Below are 23,557 nucleotides of genomic sequence, written 5' to 3' on the forward strand. Positions count from 1 at the left end.
TTCATCAGGGCTTTTGGAGGAGGGGAGAAGAATACACAGAAGTAATCTTGTTACTTTTCTTGGCATGAGGCAGCCCAATTAAAAAAACACGTATTTTGCACTGAAAAGTAGATTCTGAAACCGAAAGAAAAAACAGAGAACAAAAATACATGATAACTTCCCATACATCTGTGGAGGAAGAACCAAACAAATTTGAACCAAGGGGCAAGTATCAAAGAATAAGACTGAGAACGGTTACTGGTGACTGAACACTTGGGTCTCTGCCAAGCTCTGTGCCCGATGCTTCATAGACAATTTCTCATTCAACCTTCATAACCCTGTGAAGTTCTTATGAAGAGAGGAAACTGAAGCTTAGGGACTCTATCTCCAAGGTAATTATACAGCACTTATTGTGTGCCAGGCTCTTTAAATATGCATATATTGACTCCTTTAATCCTATTGTAAAGGATTAAAGGAGCAGGTGATACTAGTAAGAGATGAGCCATCTTACTGAGGGAGTCACTTGCCCAAGGTGACGGAGCTGATAAGTAAAAGGATTTAAACCGAGGCACTCAAGTTTCTACCATCTGTGCTCTTGTCACTGAACTATACTGCAAATATACTACCTGGGTTGTTTTTTTTTTTTTTTTCCTGCTGTTATTTCTCCAATGAGACTGCAAACTCTTTGAGAAGAGGGGGCACTCTTCATATCCTACTCAGCAATCAGCATGGTGAACCAGGTAAGGCAGAGTCATCAGTAAACACAGCTGACCCTTGAAAATGTGGGGGACTGGGGGTTTAATCCATGTACAATGTACAGTTGGCTCTCTGCATCCATAGTTCCTCCAAATTCTCAGATTCAAGCAATTGAAGACTGTATTATACAGCAATATTTACTGGTAAAAAAATCTACATATAAGTAGACAAACGCAGTGCCAGCCCGCCTTGTGCACGGGTCAACTGCGATGAGTCTGGTGCAACACAGAGATGGGGCTGACTGCCGGAGTGTCTCACCCAGCTCCACTGCCCAGGTCCAGGCCTCCAGGTCCTCCCACCTCAGCAGTCCCCAAAGCCCCCTGACCAGTCTGGGTCCATTTCGAGGTGAAGCACAACTGGTACAGACTGAAAATGGCCTAGCATAAAGGTCAGATTCTTTTACTCCCCATTTCCAATCCACAGGGGGAGCGAATGCACAGCAACTGGACATCTGCTCCTTCCTGCTCCACCCCCCAACCTGATGTCCACAAGAGCCCTCTCTCCCTCCCCTGGAGTGACCTCAGAAGCCACCATCAACCAGCAGGTCAGCAAGCAAGAGGGCATCTACCGACCACTCCTGCCTACAGCATGAAGGACACACTCTGTCCTGACCTTTGGGTGGACCTGCTCCCTTTCTTCCCACTGTCCACACTTACCTGCGGTCGTTATTCCTTGACAACTGTTTCTGGAGTGCCCACCACACACTTGGCTTTCTGTAAGGGGTTGGGAAAAAGGTGAACTAGAGACAGTCTTCCCTCATGGAGCTTACCCATCCTCTTCACCTTAAGAAACTCCAGGTTTAGCTCACATGCCACCACCTATGTGAAATCTTTCCCCTTGTTTCAAGTAGCTGGCTGTTAAGAGTTATGTCTGTGTGTTTAAAAAGTATCTAAAATCCAAATCAAAATATTGGCATGGCCAGTGGGGAAAATAAAATACCAAATGAAAGAAAATAAGATTTTACTCAGAAAATCTTAGAAAGAACATAAGGACATGTTACTCAGCAATATGAAGAATGCTGCTAAGTCACTTCAGTCACGTCCGACTCTGTGCAACCCCATAGACGGCAGCCCACCAGGCTCTGCCATCCCTGGGATTCTCCAGGCAAGAACACTAGAGTGGGTTGCCATTTCCTTCTCCAATGCATGAAAGTGAAAAGCGAAAGTGAAGTCGCTCAGTCGTGTCCAACCCTCAGCGACCCCATGGACTGCAGCCTTCCAGGCTCCTCTGTCCATGGGCTTTTCCACGCAAGAGTACTGGAGTGGGGTGCCATTGCCTTCTCCAATATGAAGAATGGTAAAGGTTAAAAGAAAAAAATCCATGAAATCAATGATTCCTGGGAACAACAACAAAAAAATCTGACAAGGCAGAGAACTTTGATCCACTTTAACCCATAAACTGATTTTATCTTGCTCTCCCTGGCTATCTAGTTCTTCATTTCAAAACTCAATGGCCTGCCTGTGCATATCAGGTCATTAAGTAACCAAGCAACACGGATTAAAACAATGAGGCTTGTGCCTTAAGGTAGGTGACAGACATTCCAGAAAACCACCACCACTTGCTAGGAGGACAAGATAGCATAAGCATCTGAACTGGCAACACAACCAGTGAGCGACATCCCCAGAAAGAGAGCTGGCGACCATCCTTGGAGCTCACGCTGCTAAAAGTGACTTGAACTCTCCCCAGGCCAACTGACACACCTTGTCTACGTGCAAACCACAGGAAAATACAGGGAATACACCTAAGTGAAACTAAACTAACGTCTGCTTCTCAGTGCCATAGAAAATGTGAGCAAATTAAAAGAGCGTACTGGACACAAAGGAGCACTTTCTGGATGGCCAGGTCATACTGAAGTGCGTACCTTTGCAAACCGCCTCAGACTGCTTCCTCTGCTTCAGGCAGCTACTTCCCCACACCCCAGCCCAGCCTCCCCCACACCAGCTGTCTACCTAGCAAGAACTGAAAGGAAAAGCAGATAACTGCGCTTATGCAACACACCAGCTGAATTGAGACACAATTCTAAGTAAACCTGCTCTGGTCTCCCTCACAAGGAGGCGAGAGGCAGGGAAAGAAGCCAGCACGTACTGAGCGCCGGTGCAGGGAAGGCACCACTCCGCATTTCATAACTCCAACAAAGAGTAACACCAGACAACTCAGCACGGAGTAATATTATTTCTAATTTCAAGAGAACGTGAATGAGCTCTGGCAAAATGGGGAGCTCACCTCAGGCCTCACAGCTGGCAGCTGACAGGGGGGTAGGTCCCAGCTCTGACCCCAAGTCACATCAGCTCTCACTACACCAAAGGTGAGCCACGGGGGAGTCAAGATCTTGCCAGAAGACTTGATACAGATTGTGGAGCTTAGAACTCTTCTCACCACAACCTCCCGGAGTTTCTTTAGTTTTAGAGAAATCATTCTTCTTACTGTTATATCTTTTAGAAGTTAAACTTTATAGGGAAACAATTAATACAGTGAAGACAAGTATCCCACACCAGACACCAGAATGCACCTTTAACTGAGGTGTTATAAACAACCTAGGATCTTCAGTATAGTTTTCATCAATAAAGAGTATAGTTTTCATCAATACACTTACAGGAAGAAATTGTCATGACTATACAAAAGGGGAGACCACTCACCTAACAACCTAACAAAATTATTACTTCAATCATTATCTTAAGATTGAGCAAACTCACCAAGAAGCATGAAAATATTTAGAAATTGAACTTTTCACAGGAAACTAAACAAAAATTAAGAAAACCATAACTGCAAATACATGTCAGTTCATTGTATATAGTTCTATACACTCGATAAATTATAACAAATACCAGATAAAATATTTAACCCTCTACATATGGCATGTGTTCAGTGAACACTTTTTCAATAACTGCAAAAAATATGATATACATGAGAAATATCAACACCCATTTCCACTCAGTTGAGGATGTACTTGTGATTTCTTTGACCGTCACTTTTACACATAGAAAAAAGTTTTTAAAGAAATTAAAACATCTAAAGCTTTTACAAAAATGCAACACAAACCTTTAACCTTTTACACTTTGATTGCTGCTGCTGCTGCTGCTGCTAAGTCACCTCAGTCGTGTCTGACTCTATGTGACACCATAAACAGTAGTCCTCCAGGCTCCTCTGTCCCTGGGATTCTCCAGGCAACAATACTGGAGTGGGTTGCCATTTCCTTCTCCAACGCATGCATGCATGCTCAGTCACTTCAGTTGTGTCCGACTCTGTGCGACCCCATAGACGGCAGCCCACCAGGCTCCTCTGTCCACAGGATTCTCTAGGCAAGAACACTGGAGTGGGTTACACTTTATTTCCTGCCAAAATAAAGCAGCAATTTAAATTCTTCTCTCCACGCCCACATACAGGATTTATCCTGCAACTACAAATCTTTTCTAAAAGTACACTCATCCTATACACATAGCTTCATTCCTGCCACTATATTTATTAAGTAAGCAACCTACAGGTCTAATAAACTTGATAATTTCTCCCTTCACATCTTGAAATATATTTATAAAACCTAATCCCTTCATTTGAACTGCCTTGGATTTGTGCCCAAAGAGCTGTAAATCTTCCTAAAGTAAACGAGAGTTTTTTTGTTTTTTTTTTTTTAACCATTAGTTACCCTAAAAAAAAAGTCTCTTCAAAACAAGGAAAGGAGATACACACCCTATAGGCTTTCAAGTTCAGATACAAGTCCTTGGGAGGCACGGGTACAACCTGATTTGGACCTTGCTCTCCAAGCAAGTGAGAGAACTTCTCCCTAGAACATTCACAAACTATCAAACAGGTTCATAGGAAGAACGAAATTTCCTTGTTCCAATGCTGTCAATCCAAATGTCCAATGCTGTACAATCCAAATGTCAAAATCTTGGTACCTATTTTCACTGAGAAATACAGATTTCTCCATTACTTCAAAATTCACTTAATAAATGAACCAACACTACTTATGGGTTGTTCTCTCTTTTTTAGGGAGGGGGATAAAAGGAGGAAACTCTTGTATCGACTGTGCCCCAAAGAGGAAACATTAAGAACAGTTAGTATCATGAAAGAAAAAAGACTTTTCTTGTTAAGACCAGAGTATGAACCCATAGCCAAAGACCTCAATTTTATTAGCTGATATTCCTTACTCCTTAGTGAATCAGCACAAACTGGCATAAATACTTGATTTCTGTGTTTTCTACAAAGGTCAGAAGATCGACCAGGGTATATTCCTTTGCCTTCCTGGAAAAAGGCTCTGTAATTTCTTATCGTTAATGACATAAGAAAAGCAAATACCCAGGAGCAAGAAGTCTGACAAGGTCTGCCCAGGGAGAAAACAGGCTTTTCCACAACCGAAGGGCCAGGCCCAGAGGCCACAATGGGGCTGAGCCAGTGTGTGTCAGTTCTGAGCCTGAGACAATGCTGAGTTGTCCTCAGGGAGGAACCTGGAGGTGGCAAGGTCTCCACCCAAACTGAGGAGGAGAGACATTAAGGAAAGCTTTGCATGTGCAGATAGGTTCATGAAAACCTACTCACCACAACTATCTTTTACTCACCCACAGAATATCCTACAAGTTCCCACCCACACTCACCAATGACCCAGAAACCATGAAAGGAGATCAGCTTATAAGGTCACCAGGAAGACTCCAGAGACACCCAGGGCTCTGCCCCGACCCCTCCTGAGGGTTAGCCTGGGAACACACAGAATCCTCCTTGATCCGGAGACTGGAAGGCTTCAGCAGGTTCTGGAAGGCTTCTGAGGCACGCTTTCGTCATATGACAAGCCCAAGATGAGAAGGAGCCACGCCACAGAACGGAGGTGGGTACACAGCACCTGCCAGGCTCAGACCTCCTTCTGTGCCTCTCCCTGACCTGGGAAGCGGTGGACCCTCCTGCTGCTTCCACTGCAGCTCAGGCAAGGGAACATTTCCAGTTTTGTTGTTTGTTCGTTTTTTTAAGGCCAACATGATCCTAGGACTCCAGAGAAGCACACTACTGGAAGAATGTCTGAATGGGAGACATGACACACAGGCGGCCCCAGCTCTCTCACAGACATTTGCAGGATGAGTCACTTCATCTCCATCTGCTGCTGCCACTCCCGCTCAGAGCAAACGAGTGAGGCAAACGGACCCACACCAGATCCCTGGAAACTGAACAAGTGACCATCACAGCAGCGGGAAAAGGGTGCTCCAGAAAGGCTCCCCTCCATGTCTGTGCAGTTGCAGGGAGAAGCGAAAACAAGGATACTGGGAAAGGAGGGGAGAGAGATACTGGGGGGGAAAAAAAGGTGGGGAAAATCATCTCAACTCAACCATGCCCTCATAACTGTCCTGGGGCAGGGACTCTTTCCTTTGACTTGATCCCAAGCAGAAACTATACTGGACAAGACCCCTCTTCCCTCCCTCCTCGACCTTCTGGCTGATTCTAGTGGACTCTCAGGAACAGAGTAAACCTCAAGACAGAAAGAAAGTTTCCACTCTCAGCTCTCCTGTTCTCCAAGAGGAAATTAAGGAGAGCTGCGTTGATCTCTCCTTAGAGCTTCAGATGCCTCTGCTTCCTCTTCCCAAATCTCCAGACAGAACTTGCAATTCACTCCTCAGTGGCATCAGACCCACGATCATCCCTAACGTCATTATCAACCTGACTGCATGAGCGTGAGGCCACATTCAGGAGAGGCCCTCTGAGCATGCCCTGCCATTAGGCATCGCCTGGCTGGCAAGCACTGACTGGCCTGACTTTAGGGAGCTGAAGACTTCTCCCCACCAAGTTGTGAAATGGCCTGGACCCCTGTTAGGCTTAAGGCAAGGTTTCTCAGCCTTGGCACCACTGACATTTTGAGCTGGAGGATTCTCTGTGGTAGGGGCTGTCCAGTGCACTGGAGTATGTTTAGTGGCTTCCCTGGCCTCTACCCACCAGACTCCAGTAGCAGCCCCTCAGTGGTGACAATCAAAAGGGTCTAAATGTCCCTGGGGGTTACCCCCACCCAACACACATGTCCCCTGCTCATGTTGAGAACCACTGGCTTAGGATAATCAGTTCTGAATAGTCTCTCTGTAAATTCCTGTTTTCTTAGGTGGAGAAGACAGACATGAACTGCTGCAAGCGAATATGACTTCTATGTGAATTAATCTACGCTGAGAGGAATACAGCCTGACAAAGACGTGATTACACTGAGGGCTTGGCCTTTGTAGCAGGGCTGAGAGTGGAGATGGGAATGGAGATGCCACCAGTAGGAAACACGGTACAAAAAGAAACAGCTAACTCCCCATTTGCAGCAGGGACTTGAAGCTGCTTACCCCCTACTTATGAGGGAACAGAACGGAATCCACATCTCTGTCTTACCCACGGAATAAGAACCTCAGCAAGACTGAACCTCACCAAACATCCATTACCAAAGGGTCAAACTGGACCTGGCCAATGAAAGGAAGACAACAACTCCAACATTTCTGCCTGAGGGATGTCTCCAGGAGCCCTTGACAAGCGTCCTGATGTCCACATAGAGAACTGGAACACATGAGACACGAGCCTGTGAAATGGAGTGACTGGTGGCAGCCTCACAGGGATGTGAAATCACACTGAATAAGCAGCCAGCAACTCTAAGAGTTCAAAACGATATACAAAAGGATAAAACATGGTTTCTGCCCTCAAGTTGCTGGCAATCACGCTGGGAAAAGGGTAATTACACATTCATCATCATCGCCATCTTAACCATAACAGCTAAAATTTATTGGAAGTTTATAATCCTAAACTCTATGCAGGTCACTGTACGTCCATTTTCTCTTTTAATCCCTATGATACAGGGAGTATTACTATCCCTGTCCTATACCTGAAAAATTGAGGTTCAAGGTGACAACCTGCCCAAAGTCATAGAGCTGATAAGTGATGGAGTTGAGTTTTAAATATAGATTTGTTTAACTCCAGACTCATTTATAACCAATGTGCAATGAATGTCGTGCTAAAGACTGCAACACCACAGGAGAGCACAGGGCCAGCATGCTGGGGCCTGGCAGACCACTGGGACTCTCAAGGAAAGCCAAGGACTGGGGTTGGCAAAAAAGAAAAATGTTCTTCCAAAGCAAAAAGTTCTTTAAAAATTAGCTCTATGTCTTGCAGCAGCCTAATCAGCTATTGGAAATACTACTGCCCACAAGGGAAATCCTTAAGCCATTCCTTAAAAGGATTTAGAGGTTGGGATGAGGGGGATGTTGCAGGCAGGCACAGCTGAAGGCCAAGAGATGCTGGGTTTGCATCCAGGGATAAATATCACCCTTTCTGTTGGGTTTAAAGCTTTCGCATTCTTTTCACAGCCACACCATCCCTCTAGGTCACTGGATCCTCATTCTGTGGAGTCATGGACTCTTCTGAAAGTCTGGTGAATGCTACACACCCACTTCCCAGAAAAACATCCATATACGTAGCTTTCTGCATACCATTTTAAGAACACTAAAAAGGCTTTATACTTTACAAGTACAGGAGGATCAGTTCCATTCAGTCACTCAGTCGTGTCTGACTCTTTGTGATCCCATGAATCGCAGCACGCCAAGCCTCCCCGTCCATCACCAACTCCCGGAGTTCACTCAAACTATGTCCATCGAGTCAGTGATCCCATCCAGCCATCTCATCCTCTGTTGTCCCCTTCTCCTCCTGCCCCCAATCCCTCCCAGCATCAGGGTCTTTTCCAATGAGTCAACTCTTCACATGAGGTAGCCAAAGTACTGGAGTTTCAGCCTCAGCATCAGTCCTTCCCATGAACACCCAGAACTGATCTCCTTTAGAATGGACTGGTTGGACCTCCTTGCAGTCCAAGGGACTCTCAAGAGTCTTCTCCAACACCACAGTTCAAAACCATCAATTCTCTGGTGCTCAGCTTTCTTCACAGTCCAACTCTCACATCCATACATGATCACTGGAAAAACCATAGCCTTGACTAGACGGACCTTTGTTGGCAAGGTAATATCTCTGCTTTTCAATACGCTATCTAGGTTGGTCATAACTTTCCTTCCAAGGAGTAAGCGTCTTAATTTCATGGCCGTACAGGAGGATACGAATACCTAATTTGGCCCTAGGTTTGGATTTCACTTTTTTCAGGCATTTTCTTCCTACGCGATCCATCTTCTCCTTCCAGAGCAGGTCTGCACTGGACCAAGTCTAGCCAGTGTGGTAAGAGATTCATCCCAGTAGATTCATTCCCTGTAGTGGCTGAGGTACACCATGCACTACACATCCACTTAATTCTTACTCCTGAAGGTTGCCTTGCTAACTGTACTCTGAACGTGACTCCTGACATGGCCTTAAAAATGACCAAGGAAGGCCCTGATATGGTTCTGACGTCATCTGATGTCTTTGGGACTCACACAAGCATTTAGTCAGCAAGGCAGCAGGCTTGTTCACATGAATAGAAGCTCCACTCTGTCACCCTGATGACTACAGCCTGAATGAACTGCAGCTCCTCGTGGTAACTCCAAGTTATTGAGGCAGAGCAAGGACATACAAGCTTGCCTTCCAAAATACTTAATGGCAATTATGCTCGTTTGGTGATTCATTGAGCAGTACAGGATGTGCCCAATTACACACTCTATTTTTTCCCATTCTTATTTCATAAACTCCGATTTCATAAGAACATAGATTCTCCATCCAAACAAAATTATCCTAAGTGAACAACTGAAACACTAGCTATCCCCAAAAGTTTCTTTGCAAGTAGAAATATAAGTAAGACATGATTTTAATAAATATTTTAATAGTTTTGGTTGTATCATTCATTCAAACATTGATGAAGTGCCTACACTTGGGATACTTAGGCAGGTCACAGGTACAGGGAGAATCATTTGCTGAATGTTAGTAAAACACCATGTGATAAAGACACCAGTTAGGCCCTCTATCAAGTAAAACAACTTTTATCAAGTAACATTAATAATTTTAATTTTGTTCCTTCCTATTCCCACCCCAGATTAAAGACTACAACTTGAAATTTTTAGTAGTAAGCTGCCAACAACAGCTTCTTTTGAAAAATAAAAGAAGATTCTTATTATAAACAAATTATTAGTTTTGTCCAAGATAAATAATAACTTGGTGTTCTCGTCCTCAGACTCAAAAACACAGATTCGTAATACAAATGATCCCTGCTCCACCAGAAAAGCATCATGCCTTCAAACACACACAGCCTCATCCATCTATAAAACACCATAAAGCACTTCCATCTGTAAAGAAATAAAGGGGTACTATCTCCAAAACACTGGTAACTTCAGTTTCCAAGGAAAACATCTAGATTCTGCATGAAATAAACTGTTCTTTTAAGGAAAAGGACAGACCAAAAAAATGTACTGTTAAAATGTGTTAAGGAAAAATGTTTTACACACAAAAACAAATCAAAAAGGCAACATGAAACCATGCAAGACCTCTAAAACAGCAGTCAATGATACTGTATATTTCTGGGCTCCTACATATAAGCATGGTCTGTTTTCTGAACCCAAAAATATAATGAAAGGATTTAATTAACTAAAAAATTTAACAGAGGATACTGTTAGAATTCGTTTGGGAAATGAACCATGCTCTTGGGCAAAGAATGTTATTTAACAAACCTATGCTAAGAATGATCTGCAGAGATTCCCTATGGCTCCATGCAAGCTCGGTCCTAAAATTTAACCTCTAAGAAACCCAGGCAGGTTTAGGAAATGGGGTCCCAAGAGGGCAGTGACATGTCTCAGCTTGGCCAAGTTCAGAAGACTCATTTGTCAGGCTTTGCAACCAAGCTTAAGTGTGGTTTAAGAGTAAGACACGCCAAATTAAAACTAGTAAGGGCCATTAATCATACCCTCATGACTTCAAATACAGCCATACAACATATGCTTATGTAGGTCTGGTCTTTACTCTTAATCAGAGGTATTAGCTTCCTACTTGAACAGCCTATAGGAGGAATTGTTTCAAAAGTGGGGCAAGCATGGACAGCCCATTCATTATTTTAAGTAATTAAATAATAAAGATGTGACTACGAAAATTTTGTTATTCTTGGACACAGATGGCTAGTGAAGAAATGAGATCAATTTTACAGCTGAGAGTATACTATATTCCACTTGCAGTTTCTCAATATCAAAGCTTAACAGATATATCCAAGAATCCAATTGATAAACAGAATAGGAAAATCATTTTTATTTCATTTGTTTGGCATATTTCAACTGTTAAGAAATAGAAATAAGCAGAAGTGGTAAAGGGTCAGGAAGATCCACTGGGGAAGGATTAGGCTACCCACTCCAGTGTTCTTGGGCTTCCCTTGTGGCTCAGCTGGTAAAGAATGCCTAGCAGAGCACCAAGTACCTGGTGGGAATTTAATAAGTATTAACTTGGATGACTAAAGGGGGCAATCACTCAAACAATGACTAGCACATTGAAGACTCAGGGATCTCTTCTTTAAATCACAAATGCCCTAAGTTAGAAAGTGAAGGTACCATTTCTGTGTATGAGCAGACTGCTTTCTGCCTTGAAGCCACAGTTACACTTACTCTTTTTCTCCCTAGAACAGGCTCTACTCTAAACAATTAATATAGTAGCAGATTTTGGCACAGAAAACACATTTATCATGGACTCAAGCCATGATGGAGTAACAGCTAGAAAACTGACGGACTATATGAAACAACTGTTCTCAGACCCTGGACAACAGGCAGCACAGAACTCGATTCCCGAGAAAAGTGAGGAAAGCCCTATGTCTGCCTGAACATACTGCCACGAGGCAGTCTCCACACCACAGAACAGAGAAGCGGGAACTAAGAGGACAGCAGTCACGATGAGCCGAGGGGAGATCGTATTCGGGGAGGCCAAGATGGCTAGATTTGGCAGGGCGGCAGAGAAGGCGGCAGGCAGTGCAGAGGTCCCCCAGAGTCAGGCTGAGTTCTGATCCATGGGAGAGAAGACTACTATCAGAGACTCTCTCTCTGATCCATGTGAGAGAAGTTGGGGACAGAAACACCAGAAAGTAGTTGATCTAAAAAGTCCCAAAGCTCATACAGGGCTAGAAACAGTTCATGTCTCCATCAACAAAAATGGAAATAATTCATTAATAATATGCATGGCATCAGATAAAACCCTCATAAGAATATTACCTTAATTTTGGAGAAAAATCATCCCTAAACTACCAACTGCTCTGGACCCACACTAACAAAGCCTAAAAGCTGGCTTCAAAACAATACAACCAAGTCCCAGCAACTTAACTGCACGCCAGAGCAAAGTCCAGCACTACTTAATGAAGTATAACAAAATTTAGCACTCAAACAATATACAGCTCAGTTGGTAAAGAATCTGCCCGCAAATGCAAGAGACCCTGGTTCAATTCCTGGGTCAGGAAGATCCACTGGGGAAGGATTAGGCTACCCACTCCAGTGTTCTTGGGCTTCCCTTGTGGCTCAGCTGGTAAAGAATCTGCCTGCAATGAAGGAGACCTAGGTTCAATCCCTGGGTTGGGAAGATCCCCTAGAGAAGGAAAAGGCTGCCCACTCCAGTATTCTGGCCTGGGGAACTTCACGGACTATATAGTCCATGGGGTCGCAAAGAGTTGGACACAACTGTGCAACTTTCACTTTCACTTTTCAAACAATATATGTCTGATACCTAAGCAAAAATCATCAGGTGGGCAAATGGAGAAGAATTATGACCCATAACCAGGACAAAAATAAATCAATAGGAACAGAGCTAGAACAGAAGCGCAGGAATACTGGAGTGGGTAGCCTATTCCTTCTCCAGTGGATCTTTCAGACCCAGGAATCAAACCTGGATTTCCTGTTTTGCAGGCAGATTCTTTACCAGTTGAGCTACTAAGGAAGCCCAGAAATGACAGATGATGGAATTAGCAGACAAGAACATTAAACAACTTATTATAGTGGTATAGCTTCTTTGGAAAATAGCTTTGCAGTTTCATAAAAGGTTAAATTGGAACAGGTTACCATTTTCTTCTCCAGTATATCTTCCCCACCTGGGGAATGAATGTGCATCTCCTGCATTGCAGATGGATTCTTTACCACTGATCCCATCTGGAAAGCCAGTATATTTGGATAAATATAAAAACTTTTTCTTATTTTTAATTTTTTAAAAGATAATGCCTCTTCAAAGCAAAATAACAATAATATATTGTGGGGTTTATAGCATATGTAGAAGTAAAGCAGGACTAAACAGGAAGGGAGAAAAGGCAGTTTACTGTTTCAAGGGTCTTACACTCCATGTAAAGTGGTATATTCGAAGGTTGACTGTAGTCAGTTAAAGATGTACAAACCCTACAGCAACCATTATCAAATAAGGAAGTACAGCAAATAAGGCTGGAGACTGAACTCAAAAGAAGACAGGCAAGAGGGGAAAGGACATAAAGAACATAAAGGACAACAGAAAACTAGTAACAACATGGTAGCTTAATTAACAAATCATAATTATAGAAAATGGTCTTAAAAAAAAATCTCAAATAAAAAGCAAAGACTGTCAGACTGGAACAAACAACAGCAACATCAACAACAAAAACCAAGACCCACGTACGTGCTATCTACATACATATAAAAATAGATTAAATACAAAGACACAGATTAAAAGTATAAGGAGGGAAAAAAACTATACCACAAAAACACTAATCAAAGGAAAGTTGAAGTAACTGTATTAGTATCAGCTCAAAAAATACTGTGAGGATGAAAAAGGACATTCCATCATAATATCGGAGTCAATGTATCAAGAGAATATAACCACCTTAAATGTTTATTTGCCAGTAACAGAATTTCAAAATACAAGAAGCAAGAACAGAATTGAAAAGAGGAGACAAATCCACAGTTACATCTGGATATTTCAAATTTGCTTCACAAGAATAAGAGGTCACAAAATGAAGTTGGACATCTTTATCTAACTTGCACTTATAGAACACACCATATAGTATATAGCATTCTTTTCAAGCACACATAAAGTGTTCTCCAAGACTGTTCATATTCTAGGCCATAAAACAACTCCCGATAAGTTTTAAAAGGATTGAAATCACATCAAAATATAAAAGCACTTAGGGATAAATTTTACAGAATATGTGTAAGACCTGTACTCTGAATTTCAAACATTGCTGAGAGAGATTAAAGAAGACTAAATCTAGAACAGCCCAAACAATTTTGAAAGAGAACTAAATTGAAAGGCCTATACTATCTGATTTCAAGACTTATTTCAAAGCTATAATGATAAACACAGTATGGTATTGGTACAAGATACGTACATCAACAAAACAGGAAAGAGTCTAGAAATACATTAAGGTGTCAAGGTAGCTCCATGGATAAATTAATAATATATTACAACTAACTTCAAATAGATCAGAAACTTAAAATTAACAGTTAAAACTATGTAGCCTGTTGAAAAAAACATAGGGGGGAAAAAACTATCATGACCTTTGATTAGACAAAAATTTCTTAGGACAGAAAAAGTACAAAGTGGACTTGACCAAAATTAAATGCCTGTTCTTCAAAAAGACACTGTTAGGTAAATGAACAAGCAATCCAGACAGGGGAAAAGTCACAAATTTTATTTCTGAAGAAAAAATTGTATTCAAAATATATAAGGAACTCTTATAGCTGACTAGTATGAAAACAAATACTCTTACTTCTAAAAAAGGCCAAAGATCTCAATAGATACTTGACCAAAGAAGATATACGAATTACAAGTAAACACATGAAAAGATGTTTAACATTACTAATTACACAAATGCAAACAAAAATCTACTATTATACACCGTACATTCTACAAAAGATAAAACAGTAAAATAACTGACAATTACAAATATGGAAAGGATGGAGAACAACTAGAACTCTCATACTTTGCTGGTTTGTTAGTCTGGCAGTTTGGTAGCTTCTTAAAAAGGTGCATACACTATATATAATCTTATGCTGAGCTATTTACCTCAAAGAAATGAAAACATATACCACAGAAAGACTTGAACATGAACATTCCTAGCAGTTTTATTCAAAATAGTAAAAAAAAAAAAAAAAAAAACACCCCAAAACCTAGAAACAACCCAAATGTCCAATGTCCATCTACTGGTAAATGGATAAAATATTGTGCTATTGACATATTTATGGCCACAGTTATGGCAGAAATTGAAGAAGAACTAAAGAGCCTCTTAATGAAAGTGAAAGAGGAGAGTGAAAAAGTTGGCTTAAAACTCAACATTCAGAAAATGAAGATCATGGAATCTGGTCCCATCACTTCATGGGAAATAGATGGGGAAACAATGGAAACAGTGGCTAACTTTATTTTGGGGGGCTCTAAAATCACTGCAGATGGTGACTGCAGCCATGACATTAAAAGACATTTGCTCCTTAGAAGAAAAGCTATGACAAACCTAGATAGCATATGAAAAAGCACAGACATTACTTTGCCGACAAAGGTCCATCTAGTCAAAGCTATGGTTTTTCCAGTAGTCATGTATGGATGTGAGAGTTGGACTATAAAGAAAGCTGAGCGCTGAAGAACTGATGCTTTTGAACTGTGGGGTTGAAGAAGACTCTTGAGAGTCCCTTGGACTGCAAGGAGATCCAACCAGTCCATCCCAAAGGAGATCAGTCCTGAATATTCATTGGAAGGACTGATGCTGAAGCTGAAACTCCAATACTCTGGCCACCTCATGTGAAGAGCTGACTCACTGGAAAAGACCCTGATGCTGGGAAAGACTGAAGGCGGGAGAAGGGGACAACAGAGGATGAGACGGCTGGATGTCATCACCGACTCAATGGACATGAGTTTGAGTGAGCTCTAGGAGCTGGTGATGGACAGGGAGGCCTGCAGTGCTGCAGTCCATGGGGTTACAAACAGTCAAGTATGACTGAGCAACTGAACTAAACTGAAAGACATATTTATATAATGAAATATTCATACAATGGAATACTTCATAGCAATTAAAAGGAATGAGCCACTGCTAAAAGTAAAACAAACGAATCTCAAATGCACTATGCCAAGTGATTGGAGCTAATACAAAAAGTTATATACAGTATGACTCTGTTTATATAAAATTCCAGAAAAGGCAAAAAGCAGCTCAAATGTAGCTAGGAGCCAGGAGTAGGGGCAGGGGACTGAATGAAAAGGGGCATTAGGGGACTTTTGGGGTGATGAAAAATGTCTGAAATGTTTTATACCACAACTAAGGTGTTACACAACTGTGTACACATTTATGAAATCCAAATTTTACACTTAAATTGTTATAGCTTTAATGTATTCAAATTATACAACTCAATATATTTGATTATTTTTTTCCACAATTTCAAAATAAACCATCTCAGGATTTTTTAAAGAGAATTTTTTCTTTCTTTTTTCTTATTTTTATTTTAAAATTTTATTTAAAATTACACTGAAATTTAAAATACATTGAAACTTTATTTCAGTGTAAAATTATCCAAATACTTCAAACTGTGAGACTATTGGAAAAAAATCTTTATCCTCTTTGGGTCACAAACTGGTGGGGATGGGAGGTGGCATTAGACAACAGGAATAAAAAACACGAGTGCAAATAAACCGTGGAGGCTGTTCTCTGAATTGTTAAACCATTATACGCCAAACCCCCACCCTTATCACTTACATCTACTTGTAAAGGACAGAAAAACCAACAAACACACACACACACACACACACACCCAGTCCTTTATCTATTCTCTTTGCCTCTTTGACTCAGAGCACAAAGATGGAGAGGCTCAGACTATTAGGCTGAGGGGTCCAGTCTCATGCCTCTCCTTTGCACAGGCTTAATACTGAATCCTCCTCTCTTAATTCTATTGTGTTTCTTGTGGGGCAAATTTCCCTGCAGCTAGTTTACTGTGAGTTCCTGTTCAGGAATCCCATTAGAACCTTCACAATTTACAAGACTGTTAGATGCAGTCTTTTTATTTTAAAATAATAAAAAACAATAATTATATTATTAAAGAATACCAAAATAAAGGGAAAAAAACCAATGGCTCTCCAACAGGGAAACAGTTAAAGTATGGATAAAAACAAAAAAAGAACAGAGAATATCTTAATGTAGCTAAGTAAATAGTTCATATGCATATAATCAAATCTGCAAGAAACTCACATAAATGAAGAGGTTATAACAGATTTCAACTATTTTCTTTTCAAAAGTATACTGTACATATGTGTGTATATATTTTTTCTCTTTTTGTAATAGCAGTTTGTACTTCAAATACCTCCCCACATCAGCTCTCCATCCTTACCTCCACTGTTAAGCACTAATTTGTTCTACCTGTGAATCTATTTCCTTTTTGTTATATTCACTAGTTTACTTTTTAGATTCCACATATTATATCATATAGTATTTGTCTTTCTGTGTCAGACTGTGTGGTCTGACTTTTTTTTTAATTGAGGTGCACATCTCCTAAGCTTAATGAAAGGATTCTAGCCTAAGCAACAAGCATCCTTGCGGTCAATAGCCAAGTCCTCTAGGCATGTTACCACCATGTATGTACATGTGCTGTCAGCCCTAAGCTGCAACTGAGGGACCTGTGACCATGTGTACCACTAAAGGGGAGTGACATGAAGAAACAGGTGAGAAGAACACTGCCTCCCAATTAAGAGGTTGCTTGTTGGTCCATGTGGCTGACCCAGAAACACAAAGACGTCCATCCTAAAGGTGATCATAGTGTTATTCAGAGAGAGATAACAGTGAGACACAAATTCACTTGTCTACCTGGTACCTTTGCCTCTCTTCTAAACAAGACCACCTTCAATCTCAATACTCTATGTCCATCACCACCTTGAAAGAAGTAGACAAAACAGCCAGGGTTTTGGCTAATGTTAAAACTAAAGAGATCAAGGCCCAGTGCTTTACAACTCTGCCTGGGGTCACTCAGCTACAAAGCAGCTAAACCTGGCCGAGAGCGGAGGCCCTTTGGCACCTGGACAGGTAACACCAGGGTGATCTCCATGAATGGTGGACACTATCCCCGGTCAGCACAACCAGTCCCACCCTTCCAGGAACAACTCCAGGGTCCTGTCCTGTCTCTAAGCCCTCACTAAAACGAAACCTCTTCGAAGTGACATGACCATTCACGATTCATTTTGGGGGGAAGGCTAAAACTAATAAGGTTCAGAGATAATCCATTTACTCAGCTTACCAGTTACAAACCATTGCTGGTTTATACCAAACATTACAGCAGGCCGATCTTAAAAAGACATTTAAGAACTAACCTCTTCCACATCATGTCCTCTGGTAACTATCCATTTAAATGAAGGCAAAATCTTGAGGTCTGGTGAACACTCATTTGCAGCTGGAGAAAGCACTCCAGCTACCTCAGTGTTAACAGAAAAAAAAAAACACACTGTACTGCTGAGCATTAACTGCCACTGCTGAAGCAGCTTGAGGAAGAAACAAATCTGTCCCGGGAATTCAGGGCCAGTTTTTCTGACCCTGGGAGAGTAGGGGTAAAGAAAAAGTTAAGCTTTGTAATTTTTTCTTTTCCACTTTTGAGAATAGCATGGTCCTCTTCAAACTTTGGAGAACTGACAATCAGCAATGCTAAATCCTATTTTTTTTAAAGTATCAAGGCCAAAAGAAGAGCTTTTAAATTGTTTTCTGCTTATAAGCACACACTGGAGTGGTTTTCAAATAAATCTCAAGACAGCTAAAAGGAATCCTCAATGGTACACTCTGTTCAGAACCCCTAGAGTTGGCTAGCCGGTAGGATATATTTGGTTTCCTGATTTCTGTCAGGATATTTTTGTTTCTGGATTGTGTTTTTGATAGAGAAAATGCAGAAGCACCAGAAAATGGTTGGCTTTTCTTTTATCCAAGTTCTGAAAAGTTCTTTGAGTAGCCTTCTATTTTGTTTAGACTATGTTCCTAATCTAGTCCATGTTCCATTTCCCTCTAGGGGGAAAAAGATAGTTTTTAGTAGAACTACTTGTAATACCAGAACACAGGTCTGTGATAGCCAATTCTCAATCATCTTTAAGTAGAAGTTATCCACGGATAACTTCTTCCCATTTATCCATGGATCAAGTTTCCCAAGATCCTGAACTAGAGATTTCACTCAACTCAAGCATTTAAAAAATAATTCTGAGTATAAAACATATACTGAGAATGGAAACAGAGAACCTCGAGGTGATCTTAAGGCTGACTAGGACTATGCATATGGAATTCTATATTACTCCTGACGAATAGAATGAGGGAACTAGATTAGTACTTTCTACATATATTTCAACTCTGATATTCTATGATCCAAAGGTCCATGGAAAATGGCAGCAAACAGGATAAACAGTACTGAAGGCCAGACCTGCCATTGACTCTCAAACTGCTGGGTGATGAACTAAGACATGGGTAATGATCAGATAGTTCTTCCAGGGTAACTCACTGTTAAAGAATATACATTTCAGTGCCTGCCATGTAGTAGGCATCAATAAACATTTACTGAGTGAATGAATAAATTTCTTCCTTAACATTAAAGGTAAAGCACCCAAAGAATTTAATCTGTGAGCCATTAAAGGATGCTTATATATTACTACATGTCAGGATGGCAGACAAGTAATATAGGGCCTCCCTTGGGCTTTGGAGACTGAGTAGAATTTATTCAGTCATCTGGGCGTCTGAGTAGAGCAAGACAAACTAGGTTAGAAACAAATGCATCTTACAATCCAGTCTTCAAGACATAAAACTTCACCAGGATCAGAAAACCTAGTATTAATGAAACAAGTTTCTGAAAAAAGAGTGTAGAAATGTTATTCTTCCACAGTATTTCAAGTAGTGATTTAGAAAAAAAGAACACTTTTATCTCCTAAGTATGCCCTTTTGGGTAGGAAAGACAAAACATGACAAGTTAATCAATTAAAAAGTCCAGTTCTAAATTCCATGAGTTTAAGAACCAATGACCATACTTTGCCCCTCAGTATTCTTCTATCTCAGAGGTTCATTTGTTTTTCAAATATAACAAAATAAAAAAACAAACAAACCCAACATGGACACTTGCTAGTTAAACTAACATTGCCTCTTCAACCTGCTTCTGTTGAGCTTTCTTTATGGGACCTGCACCCTGACCCTTGGTGCCACAGAGGGCAAGAAAAATGAAAATCACACACATAACAGCGACCAAGCCAGCTGTGCAAATCGGCTGATGTAAAAAGTGATCAAAATACACAGGGTAACCACTTAAAACATAGAGATTGATCACTAAGCCCTTGGTAAAAGTAGGTCTGGCTGATAAAAGCACTGGAAAAAAGTTTCTTGGCTCCTTGGCTTTCTGAACCTGCCTAACAAGGCTGCTTCCTGGGAAGAAGGAAAAGAAAGTTTTTTAATGGGGCTTCCTTGATCACAGCATGGCAGAACTATGCAGACACATCAAATTTGAGAAAACTCCCCCCCACCCCTTACTGATTTTTGCTCTACTAGCAGTCATGCCACTGTGTGTGAAGAACCCAAAGAGTGAAAATCACAATAGTAGAAGCCTGATTACTATGAAGAAAACACCACCCTACCACACAGCAAACCGCCCCTGGGAAGAGGAGCCAGGGTGTAGTCCGTGGCAGCAAACAAAAAGAGTGATGTACTGTGGGATTCGTTTCAGAAAGAATCCCTCATCTCCAGAGTTTCTGGATTTCTAGGCAAGAGCAGCAATTAGTCATTAACTGAGAAGAACATTACGGACAGCCAAGAAAGAGGCTGTGATCAGCCTCCTATCAAAAGCATACAGAATTCTGGTCCTCAAACCCTGAATACCAAACTGTGCCCCCACCCTGCCCCCCTCTTCTTTTTAAGGTTTTTGGTTGTGCTTGCTCTTTGCTGTTTGAGGACTTTCCCCCGTGCGGTGGCTTTTCTGGCTGTGGAGCACAGGCTCTGCGTGCACGGGCTTCAGCAGTTGCAGCACTTACGCTCAGCAGTCGTGGCTCGCGGGCTCCAGAGCACAGGCTCAATAGTTACGGCACTTAGTTGCTTAGTTGCTCCAAGGAATCTTAACTGACCAGGGATCAAACCCTTGACCCCTGCATTGGCAGTTGGATTCTTCTCCACTGTACCACCAAGGAAGTCCCCTACCTCTCTTAAAATTTATATTGTTCTGTTTCAGACTAAAGCTGTCCAGATCAAAGTTTGTTAATGCACAACTGTCTTAATTTACTTGTAATTCTTATATTAAAAAATCCAAAACATTCTACCGATGACAATCTGCAAAGCAAATTAACTTTCAAGTATCACGTATTTGCATTATAAGATTAAAGAAAAACCTTTTTTCTGGTCTTTTGAGTGATGTGAAAGTACCACATTTTACAAAATAATTGTATCTTCTGACTTTTCCATTGAACCTAATTTTCTGTCCTACCTCAACCTCATACTACATTTCCACACTCCCCATCTCAGCCATTCTGGTCAGGCCCCTCATTTTCTCTGAGCAGGTTATCAAAACTGGAAATACTCCAATATTCCCTGTGCTAAAACAAAAAAGAAAAACAAATATATGTTCTTTTTGTAGGGTAATTCCAATCATCCCTGAGCCAAATGTGAAATTAAGATAATTCATTCTGAATTCCCACCCTTTTATTTATGAAGAGTGTCACCTTTGGCAGACTTTTAATTGATCTAAGCCTCTGTTTCTTGTTTGAGAAATGAGTAACTTTCAAAGTGTGTATTAGAAACAGTGTGTGTACAGGACCCAGTGCGGTGTCTGATACATTATGTGTACTCAAAAAGAGTAGTAGTACTTAAACAGAAGGATGCTGGTAAAGTGTGACTGCAAACTCCACTCATCTCAATTAAAAAGTTTATTTTGGCCTAAGCACTATCTTAAATTTAAAAATAAAAATTAGGAAAGCCAGGAGGCCATGCCCTTGTAAAAAAGTATGAAAAACATCTACAAAACAGAAGTACTTGGCTTTAAGTACCCCTTTCTCTCTTTTCATTGGGCTGTTACAATCCCCAAGTGAGCGGTACCACACGAAAATGGTAGATATCTCAAAATCACCACCCTTTCGGGACGTTCAGAAGTAGTGTGAGGGCCTCTCCATGGGGATGCACCAGAGCTAGGACAATTCTCCAGATGCTTTAAAGGAAGAAAAAAAAAAAGGCCCAAACCAAACAGCAAAAAAGAAACAGCCAAAAAAACCAACATTTAAAAACTTTGGGAACCCTGAAACATCCAGACTGGCTGTTTTCTTTGGCTGAATTCACAGGCTGTTGTTCAATTTCAGTTCAAGCACAGACTCTAAAACTGTAGCATTTATTTGTTGTTCAAACACAATAATGAACAATGAATGTGAACTGAATATTCCTTGTTCACAAATAGGTCAATGTCAAATACGATGTACTAATAAATCATGTGAAACCTCCACACTCCAATACAGTTTTAGAATAGGACTATTCACTCACTTCAGGCAAAGGCATGGTGCTGTTAAATGTTATCCAAATCCAAAAAGAATTTTAAAAAAATATGTCAGGGAGTTCTTCCACATAGTCATCCCAAAGGTATAACAATCCACAAAAATTTGACTTGACACTGAAGGGGTCAAAGTAACCCAATGATTTTCATCGTATTTATTCACCAAGAAACATACTGCTGTCTTTCAGTTCCTCTTTATTACTTATTAAAACCACCATAATTCTAGATTTCCATATGCAAAAATTTCCTGAAATAGCTATAAAATAAGTCTTCTTTGTCTAAAATGTACATTTTCCTCTCCTCTAGCATCTTCTGGGGCTTCCCAGGTAAAGGTAAAGAACCTGCCTGCCAGTGCAGGAGATGGAAGAGACCCAAGTTCAGCCCCTGGGCTGGGAAGATCCCCTGGAGAAGGAAATGGCTACCCACTTCGGCATTTGTACCTAGAAAATTCCATGGGCAGAGGAGCCTGTCGGGCTACAGTCCAGGGGGCTGCAGAGTTGGACACGACTAAGCAACTGAGCACATACACACACAGCCCCTTCTGACTTCCTCAATAAACTAATTTTGCATGACACCGAACTGTCTCCTAATCAACACACAGATTAGAACTAAACATCATCATTTCAGTCAAAATGGTCTGAAAGTCTGATGCTGCTGTTTGCATTTGATCAAATGTAAATCATATTCTTTCAGGGTGGCTTCAGTCACCATTACTAGTAAATTTCATAAGCAAAGATTCTGCTGCTGCTGCTGCTGCTAAGTCACTTCAGCTGTGTCCAACTCTGTGCGACCCTATAGATGGCAGCCCACCAGGCTCCCCCGTCCCTGGGATTCTCCAGGCAAGAATACTAGAGTGGGCTGCCATTTCCTTCTCCAATGCATGAAAGTGAAAAGTGAAAATGAAGTCACTCAGTCGTGTCCTACTCTTTGCGACCCCATGGACTGCAGCCTATCAGGCTCCTCCATCCATGGGATTTTCCAGGCAAGAGTACTGGAGTGGATTGCCATTGCCTTCTCTTCCAAAAGATTCTTCTAGGAGTTCCCAGACCTACAGGTATTTCCATGATCATTACCAAAACACTTCTTTTTAAATTAAAAAACTATCTATAATGTACCATACCAGAGAAAAATTTTTATTTCAAAATAGAACTAAACTCTGAGATTAAAATAAGTTGATAAATTCCAAAGCCCTCATACTGCCATGAAGGAAAATGATGCTACATATCAGTCTGGGAAAGGCTAAATTAGCCAACACTCCCCCAGCAGGTCACCCTCTCTCCTGCATTTGGCAGAGACTCCTTCCTGTATTATATATACCTGGAGATAAGAACAACCAACTTGATGTTCAACACTATATTTTCTTTCCTAGGTCAACATGCATATGAATGTTTTAGATACTTAATTTTTTTTTTTTTTCAGCCATACCACATGGCTTGTGGGCTCTCAATTCCCCGACCAGGGATTTAACATAGGTCACTGTAGTG

At 41.1% G+C, this 23,557-nt stretch overlaps 1 protein-coding gene across 2 annotated transcripts in view; it reads right to left on the minus strand.

Annotated features, from left to right (window-relative positions):
* FOXO3 (forkhead box O3) overlaps nt 1–23,557 on the minus strand; it is a 122,458-nt gene that overhangs the window by 59,011 nt on the left and 39,890 nt on the right. The window lies entirely within an intron of this gene.

Source organism: Budorcas taxicolor, chromosome 9 (genome assembly GCF_023091745.1).
Source record: "Budorcas taxicolor isolate Tak-1 chromosome 9, Takin1.1, whole genome shotgun sequence".
NCBI lineage: Eukaryota > Metazoa > Chordata > Mammalia > Artiodactyla > Bovidae > Budorcas > Budorcas taxicolor.